At 47.8% G+C, this 17,635-nt stretch overlaps 1 protein-coding gene and 1 pseudogene across 1 annotated transcript in view; one reads left to right on the top strand and one right to left on the bottom strand.

The window, feature by feature from the left end:
• Window positions 1-17,635, bottom strand: part of LOC147111515 (glypican-5-like) — a 1,571,270-nt gene that overhangs the window by 21,643 nt on the left and 1,531,992 nt on the right. The gene's annotated exons all lie outside the window — the stretch shown is intronic.
• Window positions 1-17,635, top strand: part of LOC147111517 (uncharacterized) — a 37,053-nt pseudogene that overhangs the window by 8,714 nt on the left and 10,704 nt on the right.

Genomic DNA, 17,635 nt, shown 5'->3' with positions numbered 1-17,635 from the left:
TATCCAAATGCAACAACTTCACTCAAAGCTCACAGCAGTCAGCCCAGAGTTCCTCTGCTTCCATTCAAGAAGATGATGGTTCTCATTCAGCATCAGGCTCCTTATCATCAGCAACTCCTGGCCCACTTGGAAGGTTCTTTGATACAATGGATAACCATAGCCAGAAGAATGCAGATGAGTGCCTTGCTCGAGCTGTATATGCAACAGGCTCACCCCTCATGCTCACAGCCAATGTGTACTGGAAGAGATTTTTCAATGTTATTTGCCCTGCATACTGTCCTCCCACCAGACATGCTTTGTCTACTTATTTGCTGGAGGCTGAGTATAACAGAGTCCAAGGAAAGCTCAAAGAAACGATAGCGATGGCAGACTGTGTTGCAGTTATCTCAGATGGGTGGTCAAATGTACGAGGGGAGGGCATCATAAACTACATCGTCTCCACACCTCTCCCAGTGTTCTTCAAGAGCACAGACACGAAGGACAACAGACACACAGGCACATACATTGCTGATGAGCTGAAAGCGGTCATCAACGATCTTGGATCACAAAAGGTCTTTGCAGTAGTTACTGACAATGCTGCGAATATGAAGGCTGCTTGGGCTCAAGTGGAGGAGGCCTACCCTCATATTACGTCTATTGGGTGCGCAGCTCATGGGCTTAACCTGCTCCTCAAGGACATCATGGGTTTGAGAAACATGCAAGCACTGTACAAGAGAGCCAAGCAAGTTGTTAAGTATGTCAGGGGAAAACAGGTAGTTGCAGCAACCTACAACTCCAAGCAAATGACAAAGAACAAGAACACCACACTGAAGCTGCCCAACAACACTAGATGGGGTGGTGTTGTCATAATGTACAACAGCCTTCTGGAGGGTAAGGAGTCGCTGCAAGAAATGGCAATATCCCAGTCTGGGGATATGGAAACCACCATCAAGAAAATACTGCTGGATGATGTGTTTTGGGAGAGAGTGGTTAGCAGCCTTAAACTACTCTCACCAGTAGCATCTGCAATTGCTCAGATTGAAGGAGATGACGCTGTCTTGTCAGATGTTCTCAGGCTTTTTACTGATTTAAAAGAACAAATCAGCATTGCCCTACCCACATCCCTGCTGCTCAAAGCAGAGGAGAAGGCAATTGTTCAATTCATACAGACACGTCAAGAATTTAGTGTCAAGCCGTTTCATGCTGCAGCATACATGCTGGACCCAAAGCATGTTGGGAGACCAATACTTTCTGGAGAACAGATCAACAGCGCTTACAGTGTGATTTCTACCCTCTCACACCATCTCAATCTGGATGTGGGCAAAGTTCTGGGAAGTCTGGCAAAGTTCTCTACCAAGCAAGGTCTTTGGAATGGGGATGGGATATGGGAATCATGCAAGCATATCAGTGCACATACCTGGTGGAAGGGACTTTGTGCATCTGAGGCCCTGTCACCTATTGCATCGGTGATACTCCAAATCCCACCTTCATCAGCGGCCTCTGAACGAAACTGGTCACTTTTTGGGAATACGCATACAAAGGTGCGCAACAGGCTGACTAACAAGAGAGTGGAGAAACTGATGGCTATCCGGGCGAACCTACAACTTATTGAGCCAGATACAGAAGTGTCCACCACACAGCTAGACACTGACACAGAGGAGGAAATGGACACGTCAGAGCCAGAGTCAGAGAATCAGGAGGAGCAATGAGGAGTAGAAGACTCAGAAGACTCATGAGTAGAAGACTCAAAGGGACAAAATAAGGACAAATTACAGGCTAAATAAGCTGACGCTCTTTTTATTTTATTTTAGATGGGTCTTTTTTGTGGGGATTCAATAAAGTTCAAAATTATAACCTAAATAAAGTTTTGAAAGCCTGTTTTTATTTGTATGGAACAGTATGTCTATTTTGACGACAAAGATAATATAAGGGTCAGAGACAAAAACAATCAGTGTGCAAAAAAACTCAAAATTCCCATAAATTCCCAAAATTCCCATAAATTCCCGAAAATTCCTGAAAATTCCCATGGAAAGTTTCCTCTTTTAAAAATTCCCAGAATTTTGCAACCCTAGGCACATCACCCAAACACATTGCACCATACTCACTCACACACTTCCCTTTCTCTTGCAGGCTAAGGTTGCGCATAATCGCCAGGAACCGTAGCAGACAGGTGGGGGGCAAGCTGACATACAGGCCCTGAGCCAACTGAAGGAGCGAGTGTTCGATATCATTGGACGGGAAGTCATGGAGGCCATGACAACCGGCGAGGTTGAATCCCTTGGGAACAGCAATGGTATGCTCATTCCTAATCCTTCTTCTCACATTGAATTGCTAGGTGCAATGGCAAGCCTTCCAGAGAGCCTCTTGGCAATATCAGGGTGCATGGAGGAGTCTGTCTCCAACGTTGGCCAGGGCTTTGCACAGAGCTTGGAGCTCATGATTTCCAGGCTACTGTTGAGAACCCTCCTGGCCCTCCTCCTCCCTCTGTGCGCATCTTCTCCTCTTCTTCGCTGCCTCCGCTCCCTCTCCCTGAGAAACTCAAGCGCAAGGGGGACTGTCAGTAGAGCCCTCATGACTGTGGGCAAGTGTTGTGAGCAGAAGCCTTTACGTAAGAATGAAGGCGTTCTCCACATGTCCCAACACCCCCCGTTACCTTAGGACCTTGAAAGACGTTTATAAAGCTGCTGGAGAAGTCCCACAGAGCCAGTCAAACTGAAGAAACATGTCAGCTGCAAGTAGTTGCCGAAGATCCCTTTAAATAATGCTGCTGAAGCCTCCTTCCTGCTTGTCAACGCTTGCTCAGCTGGTCGCAGCTAAGACGAAGTTGAAAATGGCAGATTGGGCGTCAAGTGAGCGTTGCACACTTAATGACGTCACGATTTGCATAATCTACATAATTTTCACGAGCGTGGACATCGGCAGCGCTGCTGCCCAGCCAAAAATGGCAGCTACCACGGCACCCACCAGCAGTGGGCAGAAGTGCGGCAGCCGTCACTTTTTTCATCAATCGGGTGGTGACAGTCGGCGCTACCCCTCCAAATTTTTAGCCTTTTATTCTTGAAAGATGCTGATTTGGCGGCCCCTTGAAACCTTCTCACGAACCCCCAGTTGAGAACCCCTGCTCGAAGGAACATCAGCAACTAAGGTTCATCCCTCCAATCAGGTATTCGGTTTATATCCCATTCTAATTCGCAGACATGTCCCATCATATCTTGCAAAGCGACCTCATTATTAAATTTGGCCAATCTTCTCTAAGTAAGCTGTGTTTTTTGTCCACATCTCGTTATCTCTATTTTCTTCTTAATGTGGTTTTGTCCACTTCCATCGCGCCTGGCTAATTGTAAGTGGAGGGCCCGTTGTGGTTAGAGCAGTTTTCAGTTTCAAGAGGAAATGGCCAATTAAGAACAAAGGGGCCCTATTCACCCACAACAATGTTGCAACAGTGGGGATAGTATTCTGGAAGAAGGCAGATCAAGTGACCTGAAGTGCCCTCATTATTCAAACCCATCTTGTGATCTTGAATGACATGTCCATGTTTATACACTGATACCTAGTGTAAGCAGCCAGATATAGTATCTACTGGTGGAAAAGGAAGCACTTATTGTGTGTTCCACAGAAGAGTTTGAGAACAAGCTAACTCCCTATTAATCAAGTTTCCAGTGAAGCAGAACAGTTCCGCTCCCTGTTAGATTCTGGTTGTTAACTCTTAAACTGACTGCTCAGATGGACAGTCAACAAAAAAGCATTAGAAAAGAGGAAACTGGGACGGCATTCATTTGCAACACTTGGCGGCCATCTAACATAGGCGTTAGGCTGCTTGAATATGCTAATAACTCCGAGTTTCGGACTCAAATCGGAAATTGGTTTATCCTGAATGTAGTAGGCTCGTGACAAAGTCCTCTTAACTTTTACACATCCTTTGTTTTCAGGCAGCCTCTGGTGACATTAGTTACATCAGTCAGTGAAATAGATAGATATATAGACAGAGAGCGAGAGAAAGGGGATAGAAATGCGATTGGGCCCGAAAATGGGCGTGGGGTTGTGATGTGCGATCGGCCCGCACCCGTTAAAAGTAATGCAGGCAGCATGCGACATTCGTGCTGCTTGCTTATTATCATTATTGATGCATGCAGCCCGGTGTTGTGTGCACTGCTGAGCGCTCAGCGGGGGGCCGAAGTTTGTGTGAGGTTAACTCTATTCAGCTGTGGCTCAGTGGGTAGCACTCTCACCACTAAGTCAGGAGGTTGTGGGTTCAAGTCCCACTCCAGGAACTTGAGTTGACACTCCGGTGCAGTACCGAGGGAGTGCTGCACTGTCCGAAGTGCCATCTTTCAGATGAGACATTAAACCGAGGTCCTCTATCAAGTAGACATAAAAGATCCCATGGCACTATTTCGAAGAAGAGCAGGGGAGTTATCCCCAGTGTCCTGGCTAATATTTATCCCTCAATCAACATAACAAAAACAGATTATATTGTCATTATCACATTGCTGTTTGTGGCAGCTTGCTGTGCGCAAATTGGCTGCTGCGCTTCCTACATCACAACAGTCACGATACTTCAAAAGTACTTCATTGGCTGTAAAGCGCTTGGATATGTTGGGAGGTCATGGAAGGAGCTATATAAATGTAAGTCTTTCTTAAAGCTGGCCTCCACTTTTAAAGGCAGTCGGCACCTTTTAAAGGTGAGGTGCATCCTGCAGTCAGCAGCTGCTGGAAGAGCTGGTCAAGGCAACTGTCACTGCCTTCTGTTGCCTAGGCCCCAAGCTCTGAAATTCCCTACCTAAACCTCTCTGTCTCTCTTTCCTCCTTTAAGACACTCCTCAAAACCTACCTCTTTGACCAAGCTTTTGGTCATCTTTCCAAAGATGTGCAGGTTAGGTTGATTGGCTATGATAAATTGACCCTTAGTGTTAGGGGGATTAAATACGTGGGGTTATGGGGATAGGGTGGGATATGTGTTGGTGTAGGGGTTACGGGGATCGGGTGGGATATGTGTCGGTGCAGGCTCGATGGGCCGAAATGGCCTCTATCTGCACTGTGGGGTTTCTGTGATTCTGTGATTCTGTGATCTGCCCTAATTTCTCCTTAAGTGGCTCGGTGTCAAATTTTATTTTGTCTGTGAACTGCCTTGGAACGTTTTACCACGTTAAAGGTGCTATATAAATACTTGTTGTTGTTGTAATGGCTCAACAGGGCAGAGAAAGGGCACCAAGGTTCTCCGTTGCAGCACTAGAGGCCTTAGTGTGGGGGGTAGAACAGTGGAGACAGGTCGTACACCCGCAGGGCACCAGGAGGCCCTCCAGACTCAGTCAGAAGGCTGTGGAAGCAGATAGCTGAAGCAGTCACTGCCAGTAGTCTTACCCTGAGGATTTGGATCCAGTACTGAAAAAAGTTCAATGACCTCACACGAGTGTTCAAGGTGAGTGAATGCATCTTCAAAAGCTGTCTCCCGCCACTGCACCATGAGCCTCAGACACTGCTCAATGCACCACACCCCCATCACTCAACTACCAAAAATCTCTATCACTCAAGACTCATACCTCACAGTCATAGATTCACCTCACCCTCACACCCCAACCACTGCTGCAAGCCTAATACCCACATCTCACACCTTGCACTGACTGCCAGCAGTTCAACCCTGACAGACACATCACCCAAACACATTGCACCACACTCACTGACACACTTCACCCAAACACATAGCACCACACTCACTGACACACTTCACCCAAACACACCACACCACACTCACTGTCACACTTCACCCAAACACATTGCACCACACTCACTGACACATTTCACCCAAACACATTGCACCACACTCACTGACACACTTCACCCAAACACATTGCGCCACACTCACTGACACACTTCACCCAAACACATTGCACCACACTCACTGACACACTTCACCCAAACACATTGCACCACACTCACTGACACACTTCACCACAACACATTGCACCACACTCACTGACACATTTCACCCAAACACATTGCACCACACTCACTGACACACTTCACCCAAACACATTGCACCACACTCACCGACACTCATCACCCAAACACATTGCACCACACTTGTAGTGTATGTACTTTGAAGAAGGAACTATATTCTGCAGCCCCTGTATACTGCAGTACCAGGAGTGACCACCCCGGTATATAAGCCTGTGTAGCAACTTTGTATAGTAGTTCCAGTTTTGTCTCCATTCAGTAAACACCTGTTATAACCAACTCCTGCAGTCTGTGTCTCAATTACACACGGACGTTACACTGGCGACGAACAGATCCGAACTTACCTACAGTTCTGCACCACCTCACGGGGATCCATCCCTGAAGCGAAGTTGTTAGAGGTCAAGGCCAGAAGGAAGAAATTCAAAAAGAAAAAAAAAACAAACAGAAGAAACGGGCGTCGACCGTGGGCAGCCGCCCTCTGATTCATCGAATTCGAAGATTTGCAGGAGAGGCTGTCGAGAGCTGGGCTTGGTTATCCAGTCTATGGTGTTCCAGCTAATCGGGCTGGTGGCAGGTAGTACACTGTTTCTTCCTGGGCTGCGGTGGGTTAGAGCTCGATCGGGTGGCTTTTCAACGGGGCCGAGCAGCGTTGTCGGGAAGAGGAGAGAGAGAGAGAGGGTGGAGCACACAGGGCGTGGCCGGTGCTACGAAGCCGGGCAGCGTACAGACCTGAGAAGAGGGAGGAAAGTGTCCCATAGGGTCTGCCCTGACGACGGGAACAGTAATTAAAATAAAAGAAATTAGAAGCGCAGAAAGCCGCGAGGAGCTGCAGTTTGCCACGGGGACTGCGGAGAGCGGCATTGGCAGCAGCGCGGGGGGGAAGTGCGCGAAGACCATAGGGCGTCGCCATCAAGGCATAAAAACGCCAGCAACAGCGCTAGCAGCAGCGGAAAAGACAGAAAGCGCGGGAGGCGCCATCTTAATCCAGCGGGGAAGAAGGCAAAGTGCGGGAGGCGCCATCTTAGATCTCCAAGATGCCAAAGACTGGCAATATCACTGCCTTCGATAATGCAATAGAAGACTGGACCACGTATGTGGAAAGAGTCGAAGTATATTGCAAGACAAATGAAGTAGCCGATGAGAAAAAGGCATCGGTACTACTAAACTTAATGGGCGCAAGAACGTACGGCCTATGGCGGAACCTGATCACTCCAGTCAAACTGATGGTGAAGAGTTTTAACGAAATTGTTGATATCCTACAGGAACACCTAAATCCTACACCGCTGCTGATAGCAGAAAGATTTAAATCCCACAAGAGAAATCAGCATAAAGATGAGAGCAATGCTTATTACCTTACGGAACTACGCAAGCTATCAAAGCACTGCCAGTTCGGAGCAGGACTGGCAGATACCCTACGGGACAAATTTGTCTGTGGACTCCTGAGTGAAGGAACCCAGAAGAGGTTACTCTCAGAGAAAGAACTGACGCTAGATAAGGCTTTCAGCGTGGCAGTATCGTACGAAGCAGCAGCAAGGGGAGCTGCGGAAATACAGCAAAAGCCACAGGAATACGGCACCCATGAAATGACATGGGGATTTGAAAAATGTTATCGCTGCGGCAGGACAACCCATGACCAGAAGGACTGCTGGTCCAAGGACAAACATGCAGGCAATGCGGAAAGATGGGACACATTGCACGAGTTTGCAGGTCCGGGAAGAAGACTAACGACAACAAAAAGACTACTAAGGAAAAGTACAGGAAAGTACAAAAGATGACGGACAGTAGTTCCGAAGACCAGAAGAGCGATAGTGAATCCAGGAACAAGAGACTAAGCTGTCTCAAACTACACAACGTAATCACAAAAGAGGATCACTGAACCATTTGGGTCACCCTCACAATAGCAGGGTCCCAAGTCAAAATGGAATTGGATACAGGATCAGCCCTGACCATCATGAATCGACGAGACTATGAGCGGCTATTCTCACACATACCCTTGAAAGACACATCCATTGTCTTGAAGACATATACGGGGCAGAAAGTATACCCCAGAGGGAAAATAAGGGTGCCTGTTGAATACAACAGCAAGGGAATACAGAAATTGTATCTGTACATACTGCAAGATGGTGGACCACCATTATTGGGACGTGAATGGATCAGAAAGATAAGTTTAGGCTGGCACTCCATTCAGGCACTGACGGTGGCTGGTAAAAATGATGACGACGTCACACCTGGCTGATTGTCAAAAATCTTGGCAAACGCTAAAGAGGTATTTCAACAAGAACTGGGAACTCTTAAAGGCGTAACCACCTCGATAAAAATAGAAGAGAATGCAATTCCCAAGTTTTTCAAAGCAAGACCGGTACCGTATGCAATTCGCCTAGCCGTCGAGGCAGAGCTGAAGAATCTGGAGAATGCAGGCGTGCTAACTAAGGTAGACTGGAGCGAGTGGGCGACACCCATCGTTCCTGTCATGAAGAAAACGTTAAACAATAAGTCTGAGGAGCCAAGGAAGGTTCGCATCTGTGGGGACTTCAAGGTGACTGTGAACCCAGTCCTTCACACAGTACACAACTTCCCCAATATAAATTGGGATAGTCAGAGTGTGAAAGGCTTAGAGGGTGCAGAATTCTTAAAGTGCATCCAGGAGAGCTTTTTGAGCCAACATGTCGAAAGTCCAACAAGAGAGGGGGCGGTACTGGACCTAATTCTGGGGAATGTAGCCGGGCAAGTGGTGGAAGTGTCAGTAGGAGAGCATTTTGGCGACAGTGACCATAATTCGGTGAGATTTAAGGTGGTCATGGAAAAAGACAAAGACGGCCCGGAAATAAGGGTTCTAAATTGGGGGAAGGCCGATTTTAATACGATAAGGCAGGATCTGGCCAAAGTGGACTGGGAGCAGCTACTTATAGGAAAATCCACATCAAAACAGTGGGAGACTTTCAGAAGGGAAATAGAGAGAGTACAACGCCAACATGTTCCTGTAAAGGTGAAGGGTGGGACCAACAAGCAAAGGGAACCTTGGATGACAAGGGATATACAAAAATGCATTAGGGAAAAAAGGGGGGCTTTTGGCAGTTACAAAAGACTAAAGACGGAAGAAGCCCTAGAGGAGTATAAAAAGTGCAGGGGCATACTTAAAAAAGAAATTAGGAGGGCGAGGAGGGGCCATGAAATAACACTGGCGAGCAAAATAAAGGAAAATCCTAAGATGTTTTATAAGTATATTAAGGGCAAGAGGATAACCAGGGAAAGGGTAGGGCCCATTAGGGACCAAAGTGGCAATCTGTGTGTGGAGCCAGATGATGTAGGCAGGGTTTTAAATGAATTTTTTGCATCTGTGTTCACTATGGAGAAAGACGATGTAGACATAGAAATCGGGCAAGGGGACTGTGACATACTTGAACATATTAGCATCGAGAGGGAGGAGGTGCTGGCGGTTTTAGCAGGCCAAAAAGTGGATAAATCCCCAGGCCCGGACGAGATGTATCCCAGGCTGCTGTGGGAGGCAAAGGAGGAGATTGCAGGGGCTCTGACACAAATTTTCAGAACCTCTCTGGCCACAGGGGATGTACCAGAGGACTGGAGAACAGCTAACGTAGTACCATTATACAAGAAGGGTAGCAGGGATAAACCAGGGAATTACAGGCCAGTGAGCCTAACATCTGTGGTAGGGAAATTATTGGAAAAAATTCTGAGGGACAAAATTAGTCTCCACTTGGAGAGGCAAGGATTAATCGGGGATAGTCAGCATGGCTTTGTCAAGGGTAAATCATGTCTGACAAATCTGATTGAATTTTTCGAGGGGGTGACTAGGGGGGTGGATGAGGGAAATGCTGTGGATGTGGTTTACATGGACTTCAGTAAAGCTTTTGACAAAGTCCCGCATAGGAGACTGGTCAAGAAGGTAAGAGCCCATGGGATCCAGGGTGCCTTGGCGCGTTGGATCCTAAACTGGCTGAGTGGCAGGAGGCAGAGGGTGATGGTCGAAGGTTGCTTTTGTGACTGGAAGCCTGTGTCCAGTGGGGTACCTCAGGGATCGGTGCTGGGTCCCTTGTTGTTTGTGATCTACATAAATGATTTGGATGAGAATGTAAAAGGTATGATCAGTAAGTTCGCAGATGACACGAAAATTGGTGGGGTGGAAAATTGTGAGGAGGAAAGCCTCAGGCTACAGGACGATATAAACGGGTTGGTCAGATGGGCGGAAAAGTGGCAAATGGAATTTAACCCTGAAAAGTGCGAGGTGATGCATTTTGGACGGACAAATAAGGCAAGGGAATACACAATGAGTGGTAGGACCCTAGGAAGTACAGAGGGTCAGAGGGACCTTGGTGTACATGTACATAGATCCCTGAAGGCAGCGGAACAGGTAGATAAGGTGGTTAAAAAGGCATATGGGATACTTGCCTTCATTAGCCGAGGCATAGAATATAAGAGCAGGGAGGTTATGATGGAGCTGTACAAAACGCTGGTGAGGCCACAGCTGGAGTACTGTGTGCAGTTCTGGTCGCCTCACTATAGGAAGGATGTGATTGCTTTGGAGAGGGTGCAGAGAAGATTCACCAGGATGTTACCTGGGATGGAGCGCCTCAGCTATGAAGAAAGACTAAACAGGCTGGGGTTGTTTTCCTTGGAGCAAAGAAGACTGAGGGGGGACCTGATTGAGGTGTACAAAATGATGAGGGGCATAGATAGGGTAGATAAAGAGGAACTTTTCCCCTTAGTAGGGGGGTCAATAACAAGGGGGCATAGATTCAGGGTAAGGGGCAGGAGATTTAGAGGGGATTTGAGGAGGAACTTTTTCACCCAGAGGGTGGTTGGAATCTGGAACTCACTGCCTGAAAGGGTGGTAGAGGCAGGAACCCTCACAACATTCAAGAAGCATTTGGATGAGCACTTGAAATGCCATTGCATACAAGGCTATGGACCAAATGCTGGAAAATGGGATTAGACTGGACAGGGATTGATGGACGGCGCAGACGCGATGGGCCGAAGGGCCTCTTTCTGTGCTGTATAACTCTATGACTGAGTACAGTATCCTCTTCCAAGGATAGAAGATATTTTCGCCTCACTATCTGGAGGGAAACGTTTTACAAAAATTGACCTAGCGCAAGCATATTTGCAGATGGAGGTTGAAGAATCCTCTAGGAAATAACTCACGATAAACACTCACAAAGGTCTTTACCAGTATAATCGACTGGTATTCGGAGTTGCATCAGCTCCGGCTATATGGCAAAGAGCGATGGAACAAGTCCTGCAAGGGATTCCGGGGACTCAGTGTTACTTGGACGACATCCTAGTGACAGGTGAAAATGACAGTGAACACCTTGCCAACCTAGAGCAGGTGCTCACTAGACTAAGAGAACATGGGCTACAAGCCAATCGCCCCAAGTGCGAGTTTTTTAAGAAGCAAATATTGTACTCTGGCCAAGTGATTGATGAAGAGGGGTTACATAAGTCCCCTGACAAAATTGAAGTGGTAGTTAAGGCTCCAGCGCCTGAAAATGTGTCGCAACTGAGGTCATTCCTCGGATTGGTGAATTACTACCATAAGTTTTTGCCGAATTTGTCCACAATTCTGCACCCACTGAACGCCCTGCTACAAACTGGAGTAGCATGGAAATGGAGCGATGAATGTAAGCGGGCCTTTCAGAAGTGTAAAGGCCTGATCACTTCAAGAGAAGTGTTGGCTCACTACAACCCATCACTACCGATAAGACTGGCGTGTGATGCGTCTCCCTACGGCGTTGGAGCGGTACTGTCACATAAATCCCTTGATGGTTCAGAGAGGCCGATAGCTTTTGCGTCACGCTCATTAACTGCAGCCGAGCGTAACTACGCCCAGGTTGACAGAGAGGCCTTCAGCCTGGTGTGGGGGGTGAAGAAGTTCAATCACTACCTGCGCGGACAGAAATTTACTCTACTAACTGATCATCAACCTCTTGTCTCCATTTTCAACCCTAAGAAGGGCGTCCCGATAATGACAGCACAACGGCTACAGAGGTGGTCCCTTTTCCTAGGGGCACACCAATATGACATCGAGTACAAAGGAACTAAACAGCATGGGAATGCTGATGGATTGTCGCGCCTACCGTTGCCGACGGTGGAAGAAGCACCTGCAGTGGATCCTGTGGAGATATTCCACTCAACCATAGTCGAATGTCTACCTGTGACGAATGCAAACATAGAAAAGGAAACAGGAAATGACCCGACACTCTCCAGGGTCTATGATTTAATGGAGAAGGGATGGCCAACACATGGCGAACCACTGTTGCCAGCATTCTCGCCGAGAAGAGAACAGCTGTCAGTGTGCCGAGGAACCTTGATGTGTGGATCCAGAGTAGTAATTCCACCCAAATTGAAGGATAGAGTGCTCAATGAGCTTCATGAGGGTCATCTGGGAGGGGTAAAAATGAAGAACTTAGCCAGAGCGTTTGTGTGGTGGCCGGGAATCGATAGAGAAATCGAAGAGATGACCAAGAGCTGTACAGGGTGCCAGAAGGTCCAAAACGCCCCACCACAAGCCCCTCTACATCCATGGGAGTGGCCCTCATCTCCATGGCAAAGGGTACACATTGATTTTGCTGGTCCATTTATGGACTCGATGTTTTTAATTGCGGTGGATGCACATTCAAAGTGGCCAGAGGTAATAAAAATGTCCTCAACCACCACAGAAAAAACAATCACAGTCTTACGAACCATATTCACCAGAAATGGGCTGCCTGAACAGATTTGCTCCGACAATGGACCACAGTTTGTGTCTGAAGAGTTCTGGAGGTTCTTAAAGAACAATGGCGTTAAGCATTACACATCCGCCCCATATCATCCAGCCACCAATGGATTGGCTGAGAGGTTCGTTCAAACATTCAAGAAAGCTATCAAGGCAACGTCTAATGAAGGCATACCCCTACAACACAAGGTGGATAACTTCTTGTTTGCCTACCAGAATGCGACACATGCGGTTACCAACCAAACTCCAGCCATGATGTTTTTCAATCGAAGACTAAGATGCCGCTTGGATTTGGTTAAGCCAAACATCAGAAGAGATGTGGAGAACAGGCAGTTTCAGAATATGAATGAAAGGCCGACCAGGAGTTTTAAGATAGATCAACCAGTTTTGGCCCGGGACTACCGCACAGAGAAATGGCAGCCAGGAACGATCTGCACACGGCAAGGACCTCTAATGTATACCGTGGACGTTGGAGAGAGCATTGTAAGACGCCATGCTGACCAGATTCTAGAGTCACTGGAAAAAGTCAAATCCACACCACGATCCGATACACCTAGTGATGAAACCGAAGTACCAATTGCATCTACCTCAGAATTGATGATATTGGAAGCAGACGAACCAAACAACGACGTTGATCCTGAAACAACTTTGCCAGAAGAACCTGATACCCCAAAGAGGCGTTATCTGGACAGAATCAGGAAGCCTCCTCAAAGACTGAATTTATAATTGATTAACTTCAGCTGATGTATCTAGCAACTGTAATTGTAAATATGTTATTTAATTATTAATCAAATGTTATGTACTGTTTAGCTAAAAGGGGAGGAATTGTAGTGTATGTACTTTGAAAAAGGAATTATATTCTGCAGTCCCTGTATACTGCAGTACCAGTAGTGACCACCCCGGTATATAAGCCTGTGTAGTAACTTTGTATAGTAGTTCCAGTTTTGTCTCCATTCAGTAAACACCTGTTATAACCAATTCCTGCAGTCCGTGTCTCAATTACACACAGACGTTACAACACTCACCGACACACTTCACCCAAACACATTGCACCACACTCACTGACACACTTCACCCAAACACATTGCACCACACTCACTGACACACTTAACCCAAACACATTGCACCTCACTCGCTGACACACTTCACCCAAACACATTGCACCTCACTCACTGACACACTTCACCCAAACACATTGCACCACACTCACTGACACACATCACCCAAACACATTGCACCACACTCACTGACACACTTCACCCAAACACACTGCACCACACTCACTGACACACTTCACCCAAACACATTGCACCACACTCACTGACACACTTCACCCAAACACATTGCACCACACTCACTGACACACATCACCCAAACACATTGCACCACACTCACTGACACACTTCACCCAAACACACTGCACCACACTCACTGACACACTTCACCCAAACACATTGCACCACACTCACTGACACACTTCACCCAAACACATTGCACCACACTCACTGACACACTTCACCCAAACACACTGCACCACACTCACTGACACACTTCACCCAAACACATTGCACCACACTCACTGACACACTTCACCCAAACACATTGCACCACACTCACTGACACACATCACCCAAACACATTGCACCACACTCACTGACACACTTCACCCAAACACACTGCACCACACTCACTGACACACTTCACCCAAACACATTGCACCACACTCACTGACACACTTCACCCAAACACATTGCACCACACTCACTGACACACTTCACCCAAACACGTTGCACCACACTCACTGACACACTTCACCCAAACACATTGCACCACACTCACTGACACACTTCACCCAAACACATTGCACCACACTCACTGACACACTTCACCCAAACACATTGCACCACACTCACTGACACACTTCACCCAAACACATTACACCAGACTCACTGACACACTTCACCCAAACACATTACACCACACTCAGTGACACACTTCACCCAGACACATTGCACCACACTCACTGACACACTTCACCCAAACACATTGCACCACACTCACTGACACACTTCACCCAAACACACTGCACCACACTCACTGACACACTTCACCCAAACACATTGCACCACACTCACTGACACACTTCACCCAAACACATTGCACCACACTCACTGACACACTTCACCCAAACACATTGCACCACACTCACTGACACACTTCACCCAAACACATTACACCAGACTCACTGACACACTTCACCCAAACACATTACACCACACTCAGTGACACACTTCACCCAGACACATTGCACCACACTCACTGACACACTTCACCCAAACACATTGCACCACACTCACTGACACACTTCACCCAAACACACTGCACCACACTCACTGACACACTTCACCCAAACACATTGCACCACACTCACTGACACACTTCACCCAAACACATTGCACCACACTCACTGACACACTTCACCCAAACACATTGCACCACACTCACTGATACACTTCCCTCTGTCTTGCAGGGCAAGGTGTCTCATAACCGCAGACAGCAGCAGTTAACTGGCGTGGAGGGGCAAGACTGCAGATCCTGACCCAGCTGGAAGAGACTGTGCTTGACATTATTGGAGGGGCCATCACTGAGCCTCTGTCATTTGGCGAGGCTGGCACCATTGATGATGACACTATGCTTGCTCATATCTAATTTTCATTCTAACATTCCACTTCCCCCTCAGTCCGCAATCTCTTCTCACTTAGAAGCTGCTGATGGTGTAAGCATGGATATCTTGCTTTCCCCCCATACCTCATCACAACCCTAACCTTGTGCCTTTCTCTTTTCAGATGCTCAATACTCCAACCTGCCCATCCAGTGCAGGAGGAGCAAGGGGAGAGTGACGGAGAAGATGAGACACTGTCATTCAATCTCACACTCGCAGGAACCAGCTCAGAAACTGACACTGCATGTACTTTAGATGGTCGTATAGAGGTGGGATCTGCACGTGGTGAGTCACCGGGCACGAGTGGCCTGCAGCCAGGGCAGGGGCAAGGGTAGCACAAGTGCCAGCTCCCTGGAGGGCGAGGTCACACACGGGTTCTGCTGCAGAGGACTCAGAAGAGGACTTTGATGGGCCGGCCTATAGAAGAAGGGTGATGGGCGTGCACACAGAAATGCTTGGCGCATTGGCAGGCTTGCCAGAGAATCTGTTGCCACTGTCAAGGAGCATGGAGGAGTCCGGCTCCAACCTTGCATAGTGCTTTGCACAGAGCTAGGAGCCCATAATTTCCAGGATGGAAGAGATGGGTAACTCCAATAGAGCACTTGTGGACCCAACCATGATGCAGGGTCTGATGGGCGATATCTCAGCTTCCATTGCAGCACAAGCGGAAGTGACCCAACATCTGAGTGCTGCAGTGGAAGCTTAGACTTCTGTCATGCAATCTCAGCTTGCTGCCACACAAGCTCAGACTGCTGCCATCATGGCTGGGTTTACCAGTGTTGAAAGGGGCTTGCAGGTTCTCACAGCAGTCCAGAGTTTGTACTCCAGCAGATTACTAGGATTGCTGAGACGCTGCCCTGGGGGAGTGGCAGTGGCTCCGTGGAGCATGAGCCTGCTATCCTCTCTCAGGATGACAGCATTTGTACTTCCACCACTGCCACTCCGCCAGTGCCCTTGCTGTTGCCTGTTAGCTAGGCAGCCCAGACTGCTGTCACCTATGCCAAGGTGGTGCAGTCTATATCTGGGCCTTCTAGGCCCAGAGCTGCTCGAGCTCATCGTGCAAGACCATCTGCAATCTCCTCCACTGAAAGTCAGCAGCCTTCCACCAGCCATGTTGTAGCCACTGTGGTAGCACTGCGTAGGAGCACTAGGACAGGCAAAGTCACATGGAAGACAGGCACAAAGGGATGCACAAGGGTGAGTAGTTGACTTTGTTATGTGCTATTGGATTGAATGATTTATAAATGTGGTTTGGAATGTTTGTTTTGTGGTGGCTTTCATTTCAGCTGTGGTGAAGAGGATGCTGTGATGTTCCATGACAGAGGGTTGGTGAGATGGGGAAGTGTTGAGCAATGGGGATCTGGGGTTTCATTCAGGGGAACCGGATTCCGATGATGTGCAGGCTGCCTCCTCCCTTCCTCCTCCTCCTTCTCCTCCTGAGGTGGTCGCGGAACCCATGGTGGATGATGCAGCAGACCACCACGTGTGTGCTGTCAATGGCACCCTGCACTATGAGAAGGGCCGATATCCTGGCAAAGCCACGTATGCGCACTTCCTGCTTCTATCTGAAATAACAACAGTAAAATGCTGGAAACACTCAGCGGGTCAGGCAGCATCCATGGAGGGAGAAACAGAGTTAACATTTCAGGTCTGGGACCCTTCATCAAAACTGGAAAAAGTTAGGGATGTAACAGGTTTTAAGCAGGTGCAGAGGCGGGGTGGGGTGGAGGGGGCAGAGGGGAGGAAGGAACTAAAGGGGCAGTCTGTGCTAGGGTTGAAGGCAGGAGATCCCTAACTTTTTCCAGTACTGACTGTTATAAATCTCATCATCAAGAAACTACTTATGAAATAATGCTGGACGGTCAGCTGGTGGCGCCATCCAAGGAGTATAAATACTCGGGCGTGCGCCCCAGCTTTCCAGGGACATTTTGTAAGACAAGGAGCTAGTGAAATACAACTAGACCTCCATGTTCTGAAACAAGTTGATTAAAGCCTTGCTTTTTGCTCAAACCAAGTGTGTAGTGAGTCAATTTAATCAACTTGATGTCGACTCCATGCTTTGGGTGATTTCGGGAACAGCCAGCTACAACTCGAACCATAGAAGGGAACTCAGACAAGTAATCGATCCATCATGGAGAAACTACTCAGCCCTGCCCGTCTCGACCTGGACCCGAATTCACTTATAGCTGCTAAGGTATGGAAACACTGGTATCGTACTTTCAGCAACTTCCTCAGGGTGTGTGGTGAAA

Source organism: Somniosus microcephalus, chromosome 10, assembly GCF_052327205.1.
Source record: "Somniosus microcephalus isolate GS21.2 chromosome 10, FLI_Smic_1.0, whole genome shotgun sequence".
Lineage (NCBI taxonomy): Eukaryota > Metazoa > Chordata > Chondrichthyes > Squaliformes > Somniosidae > Somniosus > Somniosus microcephalus.
Note: the sequence above shows the minus strand (reverse complement) of the source record. Positions and strands in the feature narration are given on the sequence as shown.